This window comes from Hibiscus syriacus, unplaced genomic scaffold (assembly GCF_006381635.1).
Source record: "Hibiscus syriacus cultivar Baekdansim isolate YM2019G1 unplaced genomic scaffold, ASM638163v2 tig00000477_pilon, whole genome shotgun sequence".
NCBI classification, from domain to species: Eukaryota; Viridiplantae; Streptophyta; class Magnoliopsida; order Malvales; family Malvaceae; genus Hibiscus; species Hibiscus syriacus.
In genome coordinates, this window is record NW_024061790.1 from 2095064 (window position 1) to 2105875 (window position 10812).

Consider the following 10812-nt stretch of genomic DNA (forward strand, 5'->3'; position numbering starts at 1 on the left):
CCATCTTAAAGAAAAATGTTGTGTCTTTTCCATTGATCAAACAGATCATCAATCCTCGAAAGAGGATACTTATTATTTATTGTTACCTTACTTAACTGTCAATAATCCATGTATAACCATATAGATTCATCTTTCTTTTCACTAATAACACAAATACTCCCCAAGATGATACTCTCAGTCTGATGAAACCTTGATCAATCAACCTTTTTAATTGAGGCTCTAATTCTCTTAACTCGCTTATGTCATTTAATACGAAGTCATAGAAACAAGCTTAAAACCTTGATAACCATCAACCTTGAATTCCACCTCTCGATCTGGAGATAACCCAGTTAATTCATCTGAAAAGACATCTATAAATTCCCTAGTTCTGGAAATATCATACAATTCTACTTAATTTTTGAGTATCTATCGCATTAGCCAGAAAAGCTATACATCTTTTTGATATCATTTTCTTCACAATCATTATCGATATCACCTTGAGCAATGATTTTGCTTGCTCTCCAAAACTATAATTTCCATATCCTCTTCATCTTTCTAAAATAATCATTTATGGAGACAAACAACCTATATCCAATAAGATCTTAACTCATCAATTGATAATTCCATCAGATTCATCGGGAACATAGTCCCTGGAATCTTTATCGAATATTTACTACATATCCAACTCCCACTAACACCATGACCCATAGGGTTTACTACTATCATCTCACTCGAGATTAAGTTGAATATAATAGTTTTAGTTTAAATTTTCTTATTTCCTTTTTGAGGTAATCTGTGTAACTTTTTTGGATCCATTGAAAATATTCTCGAACTGTTGAAACATTTTCTATCTCAACTATGAAAGTCTAAATATCCACATCATTTAATAAGAAGACTTGACAACTTTGTAGCAATAACTTCATAGCAGTTAATGCAAAAATTACACTAGTAACCAAATTTACTCTTTTTCCTATCGTTACGAACTTGACATTTTTCCAAGTTCTTAGAATTAATCTCAATTCTAAATAATAATTCATTGTAGCATGAAATGGGTAGAAAATCCATTTTCACAAATCACCTTCTAAAAATAACACTATCAAGTTCATAAAACTTAACATTTATTCTCAAATAAACATATAATCATTTGATTCACTAATAACTCAACTTTCTATAAACTTTTAACAGTCAACGTATTTTCCGCTTGCTCATTTCATCTTAGGGTGTGTTTGTTTGCCGTAAAACCAATTACGGAATTAGTTTTCCCCGAAATCCTTGTTTGTTTCATGTAATTCGTTTTCCGGAAAATGTTTTCCCGTGTTTGTTTCACGTAATTCGTTTTCCGGAAAGTAATTCATTTTCCTAGTAACAGAATTTCCTTTGTGTTTTATGTAAAACGACTTACGGATTCATTTTCAGTAGGTCATTTTCCGAACTTTTCACTTCAAAGCAAAAATACTCAAAATAATTTTATTTTATGAATTTAATATTAATAAAATATTTTAATAACATTTTCATCAAAATATTAATTATTAAAATATTTAAAATATATTTATTAATATTTATAATAATATAATATTATATTTTTAGTTTAATAATATAATCAATTATATTATAATAATATAAGATATTATATTTTTTATTTTAATAATATATAATAAATTTTTTTATATATTTAATAATGAATAATATTATTTATATATGTAAAACATATACTAGTAAAGATATTTAAAATATACTAATTAATATTTTTAAAATATAATATAACACTATTACTTTAATAAATAATTAATATAATTTATAATATTTTATTTCACTAAAATATACCAATATTAATATTTTTTATTAATAAAATTATAAAAAAATATTTAATAATAAATAAATTATTTTAATATTTTAAAATAATAATATTAAGTTTTATGAGAAATAATATTATTTATTATATTTAATATTTGTAATAAATAATTTTTAAAAAACTCTTCAACAAGTGGAAAAAAGGTTTAAATAATATTTTCCAAACATCATAAAACGTTTTCCAGATGTTTTCCAGAAATGTAATTCATTTTCCAAAATTCAAATTCCAATAATTCATTTTTCAGTAATTCAAATTACAGTAATTCAAATTCCAGTAATTCATTTTCCGGAAAACCAATTACAGGCAAACAAACAGACCCTTACTCAAATTAACAATGTTTTAAACAATTTAATGCTTCACTTAAATATTTCTCAATTATTTAAGCTTACCTGAAGAAACCTCATAATCATCACTAGATTCAAAAATCTTCTCTGGATCCTCATCCGATTAAACTTCTCTTGTATGTCGTTCAAACTTTTTAATGGATTCCTCAAATGCAAAAACGTCATTAAATGTTGGGGCATTCCTTCCATAGAATAGAGGAAAATCCCTAACAGATTCTACTTCTAAGGCGTGATACTGAAATCATGTCGGATTCTCCTAGGTCGATTTTGATCTCGACCTTCCTTTTAATATTATCAACTTTCTTACCTTTCTCTTTAGTTTCTGACATCTATTAGGACATACATAATAATAACACTCAAGTTAGTAAGGAGTGACATCAATCACACTCTAATTGACATCATATCAATAACTTTGATAATCTTAATAGCATGTAATCCTTTTTCTCAATTCAATTAAACCCAGTTTCGGCCGAGAATTAGCTAAACATGTAGCTCTAATACCAATAAATGTAACACTCATTTCCATATACATTTCCATACATAAGTCATAGGTGTCACATGGCTTTTCAAAACATTCACTTATTTGTAAAAACCCATAAAATTTTGTTTTGAAATTAAAAAATCATTTTATTACAAAAATAAAACATTCTTTGAAACATATTACTAAAAATTATCACTTTAAATACATTCCATAGTATTTTTATTAAAGTCGATTACATGCCAACTAATTTTCAAACTAAACATGATTGTCCTACTATTATTGATGAGAGTCAACCTTCGATTGATGATAGCTGCTACTGCACCCCTTACCTGGCTATTCTTTGTTTTTACCTACGCGTAAAATCAACAAACATAGTATTTACTTAGTGAGACATAATATTATAAAGAATATGCAATTTATACATAAGTATATCATGGCTATTTAATTACGAACTAAATCGCATACTCCATAAGGATCATATAATTCCTTCTCAGTTAAACTAAATTGCTTTCATACAATCATCGAAATTATTCTTAGTATGCCCAACACACCTATTTTTATGCATATTTTTCCCAATTATTCTTTATTTTCCATGTGGATGTTAAATGAGAAAGTAATGTATATGCATTGCACCAAAGTGCCAAATGGTCATTTATCTTTTATAAATACCATAAATGGCACATTTTATGTCGTTAGTACACCGTTATGTATTTTCAATTGTGGCATCCTTTCATGATGATTATGCACCATCATGTATTTTCATTTATGGCATCCTTTCATGTCGATAATGCACTGTTATGCATTTTCATTTATGGCATCCTTTAATGCCGAAAATGCACCATTTGTCATTTAACTTGCATTAATGGCACCTTTCCACCAAAAATGCATCGTTAGGCATTTAACTTGCATTAGTGGCACCTTTTTGCCAAAAATGCACCATTTGTCATCTAACTTACGTTAGTGGCACCTTTCTATAAAAAATGCACCATTTGTCATCTAACTTGCATTAGTAGCACATTTCTGCCAAAAATGCACCGTTAGGCATTTAACTTGCATTAGTGGCACCTTTCTGCAAAAAATGCAGCATTTGTCATATAACTTGCATTAATGACACCTTCCTACCAAAAATGCAGCGTTGGACATTTAACTTGCACTAGTGGCACCTTTCTACAAAAAATGCACCAATTTTCATCTAACTTGCATTAGTAGCACCTTTCTACCCAAAATGCACTGTTAGGCATTTAACTTACATTAGTGGTACCTTTCTACCAAAAATGCACCGTTAGGCATTTAACTTTCATTTTAGAGCATTTCCTACTCTAAAACTTATTCATAATATCATTTCCATACAAATTATAAACATATATTAAATACTGTAAAACATACATTAAATCAAAACCTTTGAGATTGACTCATTGCGAGTCTCCTTCATCCTATATAATTACCATAGATGCACTAATATGATATACCTCCCTAGTATATTGTAATGAAGTCCAACTACTCGATAACTATATCATTTCCCTTTTTTTTTGCTTGACTCGGGAGCTTGGTTATGATCTACACAAGCATCCATTAACTACTCATTCAATACCAATGTTAGTATACTCTCTAACTTTTATACTTTAATAATACTCAAAAGTACTATTATTTTCAATTTCTATTACAATTTCAGGCTCAATAGTATCAGTACCCCTGCCATGGTATCGATACTTCTATACTATAATACCGATACTCCCTTTCAGCATCGATACCATTTCTACATTCTGGAATCCATGGTATCGATAACTTTCTCTTAATATCGATACGCACATCAGTATCGATACTGTTCATCGTAATTCTTCAAATTTAAACCTATAGTATCAGTACTGTTCTACAAGTATCGATACCACTACCCGGATTTTCCATTTTTCAGCAAACTTTTTTACCAAATTTTCATTTAATTCTCTTACTTTTACCTCTAACAATACCCTTAAACTTAACATCACTTAATCCAACTAACTTTCCTTCATTTAGCTTCTTATAACATCCAGATTCTCTAAAGAACATCTCAAACCAAGAACCATACTACTTTTTCTAACATGATTTTAATTACATTCAATGCTTCTAATCTCTTATTTACTTCTTTAACAAGTCAAATATACTAGTAAATCTCAACAAAAACTCATATTTCAACATATAATTCAAAAACCCACTTTCTTCAATCTCAAATAAATCATACATCTCTTAGTTTTAATTTTATTTAACCATTCCTTAAGACTCTATAACACTCAAGGTTTCAAGAGCAAACAAAAAACGAAAAGAAAAGCTAGCTAGATGAAGCCATACCTTTGGCAATGGAGGATATCACTTTCAGGGGGAAGAATAAGAGAAATATCTTATTGTATTGTTCACTTCCCCATTTTCCCCTTTTCTTAATCACATTAATTAAAATGGATTTTAAATCCATTTCCTTCTAAATGACCAAAATACCCTTTTATTATTCCATTCACTACTTGAAAAACCCCCTTTAATGATGCTCATTGCGCGTCATCTGTGGGTGCAAATGACACACAAATGTGCGTCATTGATGCCACCATCATAAATCTCATATGACACGCAATTGTGTGTCATAAATCTATGACGCACATTTATGACACGCATTTATAACTCACATTTATGACGCGAATTGAGCGTCATTGAAGCCGCCGTCATAAATGAAGATGACACACATTTGTGTGTCATAATTTTATGACACGCATGTATGACTTATATTGAGTGTCATTGAAGCCCCCGTCATAAATGAAGATGACACACATTCGTGTGTCGTGTTTGTATTTCGTAAATTATATATATATATATATAATAGATAAATAATCAAACTAAATCACATTTAATGCCTCATAATACTAAATATATATATCATATTATATATAAGAAATCTATTTGCATACAATATATTCACATTAACTTATCAAAACTATTGTAATCATATGTCGATACAAAATATCACAGCAAAATAAAATTTGCCACATAAGATACCCATTCTTTGCGATTATCATCATCCGTGTATTCTTTCTTTCCATCGCCAACCTAAGTAAAAAATATGAAAAAAGTATATAATTTATACTTATTTAAAGTAAAGTATATAACTATCAAAGAGTACTAAAATGACCAATTTTACATATGCATTCTTTGAAGCACATGTAAAAATAAATTTTACACATTTAATTAGTAAAACTTCCCATATAAATTATATACATTATCACGACATGAATTTACTGTTTTCAGTCTTGCTAACAAGTACTTGCATTAATTTGTTTAGAATAGCATCCTATTTCAAGTCCATATGATAGTTGTATGACTAATGTGTATGTATGATATGATAGATGTGTATCAGAAAAGTTTTTACATTCTTATTGACCAGCACTTCAAGTCCGTTCTCAACTATCTCTTTCATGAGCTTACAAACATAATATCCACACTCGGTACCTCCCGACTAACGGGGACACTACAAACAGTTTATAATAAACAATTAGTCAAAGAAAACAAAGAAAATACGACATTAAGAAATAAAATATAACCATTATTATAAGATAATAAACAAACTCTGAAAGTTACAAATCTCCTTAAATGAATTCAACAATAGTCTTAGTTCACATAAAATTAGTTACTGCTCCCTAGTCAGATTAGCCATGAACTGTACTATCTATGCTGCACAAAAAAGAATTGAACCCAAAGCCTATGTCTCTCCACCAAATGCATCTAATGTCTAGGTAAGTTGCAATGACTTTACCTTGCAGCAGATGCTACTTTAAACCCATAGTACTGCAGCTTTATTTTCCTGAAACCCTCAGTTACAACAACTGCCCACATGGTGACTACAGTAAAAAGGCCTAATAGAGCAAGCATGTACTCCCACCAACTCACGGCATTTCATGTGGATGCAAGAAACCAATAATGATGCACACTGAAAAAAATGCAGAAGACACGTATAGTTGATGTCCACATCAACAGAAAACCAAGGTCGTTGCAATTGAGCAAATAATCACTAAAAGACTAGTGTACATATACAATTTTCACACCACTTTCCTCACCTTCTTATGACCCACATACGGAATTACTTTAATTGAAATAGCTACAGAATGTACTCTTTACAATGAAATCAAATTTTGGTACCACAGCTTTAGGCTGCCTACCTAGTCAAACTTAATTTGTTAATAACCGCTTAGGATATTTTTACTTATTACTAATAAGAATTTTGTATAGAAAACAAAAATCATGAAATCATTTTTTTTACTTTTAAAACGTGACAGTTTTTGAACTAAAAAGTTATAATTCTGACAAAAGCTCCACCCAACTTAAGAAGACGACCTTAGTCAGCACATGTGGCATACCTGAGAGTTGAGTCAACATCTCATACAGCGTATCTGTGTATTCAGTTAAAATTCCAACACATATAATTAGAGACGAACCTTGACCTGAAACACACAAGCAGTGAATTAAGAATGCCACAATACTCAAAACATCGCAGTAATGTGCAACTTCATCACTTTCAAAATGTAAGAAAACGGGATCTTTAAAAAGCACACCAATTTTATATGAACTTTCCTTGACTTTGGACAAGGTGAAAGGCTGAAACTTTTAATGAATTTCTATTACTTCTATAATCTTGGATAAAAGCATATTTCTCGTCTCAAGGTGAACATATGAGAAGAATATCACTATTATCTATTATATCCTCCAATCCAACATAAGGTCTCTGTACATCGAATAAACTCTTTTGATTTAAGCTCTATTTCCAGAGTTTTCCTCATTATAGATTCTAGAGAAAATATCCACTAGCTTTACATTTATTCGGTCAGTTACTCAATTGTTCTTATTAAATTAAAAACTTGTCTGTAACAATTGAAATAAATAAGGAGTAAATGTAATAAGAATGATACCAAATTCGGATTCTGATATTGTATCACATATCCATGTCATAGTCATTGCACCACAAACCAAAAGTAAAGCAGTCACCATCACATGCTTAACCCTACAAAAACCATAAGAATTTAGTTTACAAATAAAAGCTCAAATATATGGCATAGATGGAAAAAATGAATAAAGAAAATGTGAAAATTATGTTTAAGTTTTATTCCAGGAAAAGGCTGAATACACATCATATCCTGCCAATTTCTTGTGAGAAACAAAAGTATCAGAGTCTTGTACAACCATTATGCCTTAAAAGAACATAACAACCATCCTCAACATCTATCTATCTATCTCCACTTAAACATATAACATGAGGGTGGAAAATAGATTTCATAGCATGAAGTGTAGAAAAAATATGGAATTTAAAAGTTTACACAATCATGTAAAACAAATCTTATATGACCAAAGAAAAATTACAAACCTGCATAATTATGGATGCAATGATCTGAGGGCTGATACCAAGCTGAAAAAATGACAGTTTAAGTCCGCAGAAAAATCACCCAGATCATCTGCCAAAAGCAAAATAGAAGACCAACACTTCTTTGTCCACGTAAACATGTCTATTTCTAACAATATCAAACAAACTGCTATCACATCATTCACTTTTCTTTTTAAAATTAATTGACATGTCTTGCCAAATATTACAAAACTATTTGAGGATTAAGGTTCCACCGCATTTAATGAAACTAAGTTGATTATACTACTATGAAATAGAAATTAAATTACAGTTCCTCAGTGTTTATTTCTAAAGAATTCAATTTCAAAAATGTGAAAAGTCAATTCAAATAAATACTTAAAAGATTAATCATTAAATGGATGAGAAAGCATTTCAAATGCAAGTAGTCTAATAACAACTGATTGTAGAGCTGGAAAATTAGAAAGTACATAAATTTCAAATCTAGAAATAGCAAGTGTAACAATACATGGTGTTTCCTAGCCTTGATCAATTTGATACGAACTCCTCTGAAAAACAATTACCGAAATGTTAAAACCCCATGAAACTGACATAAAAATGATAAAGTTTCCCAAATAATTGCATTGAGTAAGCACGGGAATCATTACTAAAAAACAAGTAAGCTATATCCAGCCAATTACCCATTGTCCACGAAGGAAATGATGGCTTGTAATGTAGCTGAGAAACCAGCTAGTTTGTGTTCATCTCTATATCTAGAAGTGAAATGTACAAAAGAATTAAAGTAGGATCCGTTAGCAAGCCGTTCATTTTATTTGTGCAGATTTTGCACCTTCATGTGTTAGCATTTCTAGGAACTACTAACACACCTGGAATATATCGGTTTACCATAATTACTCAAAATAAAGAAGTGTTTCTTCCTCTTTCTCCATGCTATCGAACTATCATCCTGCACTTTATTCCTAAATTAAACATGATGCAATATAGCAAAGATTGTTTGAAGTTGCTTCTTTCTTTTTGTTTCCAAATCAAACCATGAAAGGCTAATAATTCTTACACTCAAACAAAAAAATCGTTATTAACTGATCCAAATTCCAAAACCTCATAAATATTCCCAACTTTAAATTTGCTGAATTCGATGAAAAACAAGCTAAACCATTTTTTTTTTGTTCAACAAGGAAAAAGAACTGGAATGGCTAACCTCATCAACATGGCGTTTACCCAGAACCCAAGGGGAGGCCTGATTAACGGAGAATCCTTCGAGGAAACCATGGTTCCTTACTTCATGAATCTCATTACCATCAATTTCACTCGCTTCATCGATCCTAGACTCGCTCTTGGCACTACTACTTCCTCTCTCACCGGCATATCCACTACTGGTAGAACTAGAGGGCCTTTCGTCGCCTAGTATATCCTGATTCTCCATGATTAATTGGTCGTCTTCTTCATCATCGTTGTCTCTCTCCCGATTCAATGATGCATTCTCAAAGTCATCGCCATTTCCACGACTAGGTTCAGCGAGTGTCAACAAACCAAAACGTTGGCCAACCGGACTAAGATCAGAATTTTGGTTTAAGCCGGTAGAGTTATCAAGAGAAGACGAAGATGAGGTAGAATCCCACGATATTTAGTTTTACCCTCTGGGAAAATCAAAATCCAGGATTCAAAATCCAAAAGCAAAACCGAAACGGTGCTCAACACTTCTTTGTTAATGTTCACTCCTTTAACTTCTAGATTTTTCTAAAGAACCAAACAGAGGAAGACTAACCTGGAATTTTAAGGGGTTTTGGCGATAAGAGGCTAGGGATGAGGCGATGAAAGCCGAGAAGCATTGCTTCCATTGTCCACTGATGCAAAGAGAAAAAGGGAAAAAGAAAAAAAAAAAAAAGGAAACATGCGTGCGTGAACTGATTATCGAGGAGGCCATGACTAGAAGCCAGAAAGGATGAAAATAATGAGGGAAAATTAAAAGATCACTTTTAAATATTACATAATTAAAAGTGTATTTCGTAATTTTGTTAAATTTTTTGGATTATAACTATTAAATATGACACATATTATTGTAAGTCATAAATCATTCAGATTTTAAAAAACATGATATTTTTTATGACACATTTTTTGCAAGTCATAAATTAGCGTGTGTCATCGCTCGTGTGTCATTAAAGGTATATTTTCTTGTAGTGATTCCTACTAATTGGTCTTAATCATAATTTCTAAATCATAATTTCTAAATCATTTTCTTATACTTTACCATTTATTTAATTTAATCCTCCAAATTTTTAAATCTTTTCAATATAGTCACCGACCTGATATTTCGGGTATTAAATCTCCCCTAAATCTAGGGTTTGGTCGAAACTTTATAGGTTTATATAACCATGTACAATTAATTTTAATTATTAATCATGCTTGGAAATGATTCTACAACCTGAAAAACATCAAAATCCTTCAATTACATACACCCTAATGTAAACATAAATACTAGAATTTGGGATCTTTGAACACAAACCAAATTAGCAAACAATAATGGTACCAAATGATAGTGTTTTTCGAATAGAATAATTTTCTATTTCACGGCATGATCCAAAATCCAAAGAAAAATGCTCAAAAATGGAAAATAAAAATTCTCTTACCTTTTTCATGGGGAACACGAAATGTTGGCTGAAAATGGCTAAGTTTTCATGAAGTTTCTAATGAATTTCATGTTAATTTAACCTTTATTTAAGCTTAAATGAATAAAATATTCATTTAATGAGAAATGTCTATTTTGCCATTAATGAAACTTGATATTTAC

General features: G+C 30.5%; 1 long non-coding RNA gene across 1 annotated transcript; it reads right to left on the minus strand.

Annotated features, from left to right (window-relative positions):
- Positions 1-6350: 6350 nt before the first annotated feature.
- Positions 6351-8249, minus strand: LOC120206607. Its single transcript, XR_005524130.1, has 4 exons — positions 8031-8249; positions 7579-7670; positions 7030-7113; positions 6351-6602 (listed from the first exon to the last, which is right to left on the minus strand). It is a non-coding gene; the product is annotated as an uncharacterized LOC120206607 (long non-coding RNA).
- Between the last annotated feature and the right edge of the window lie 2563 nt (positions 8250-10812).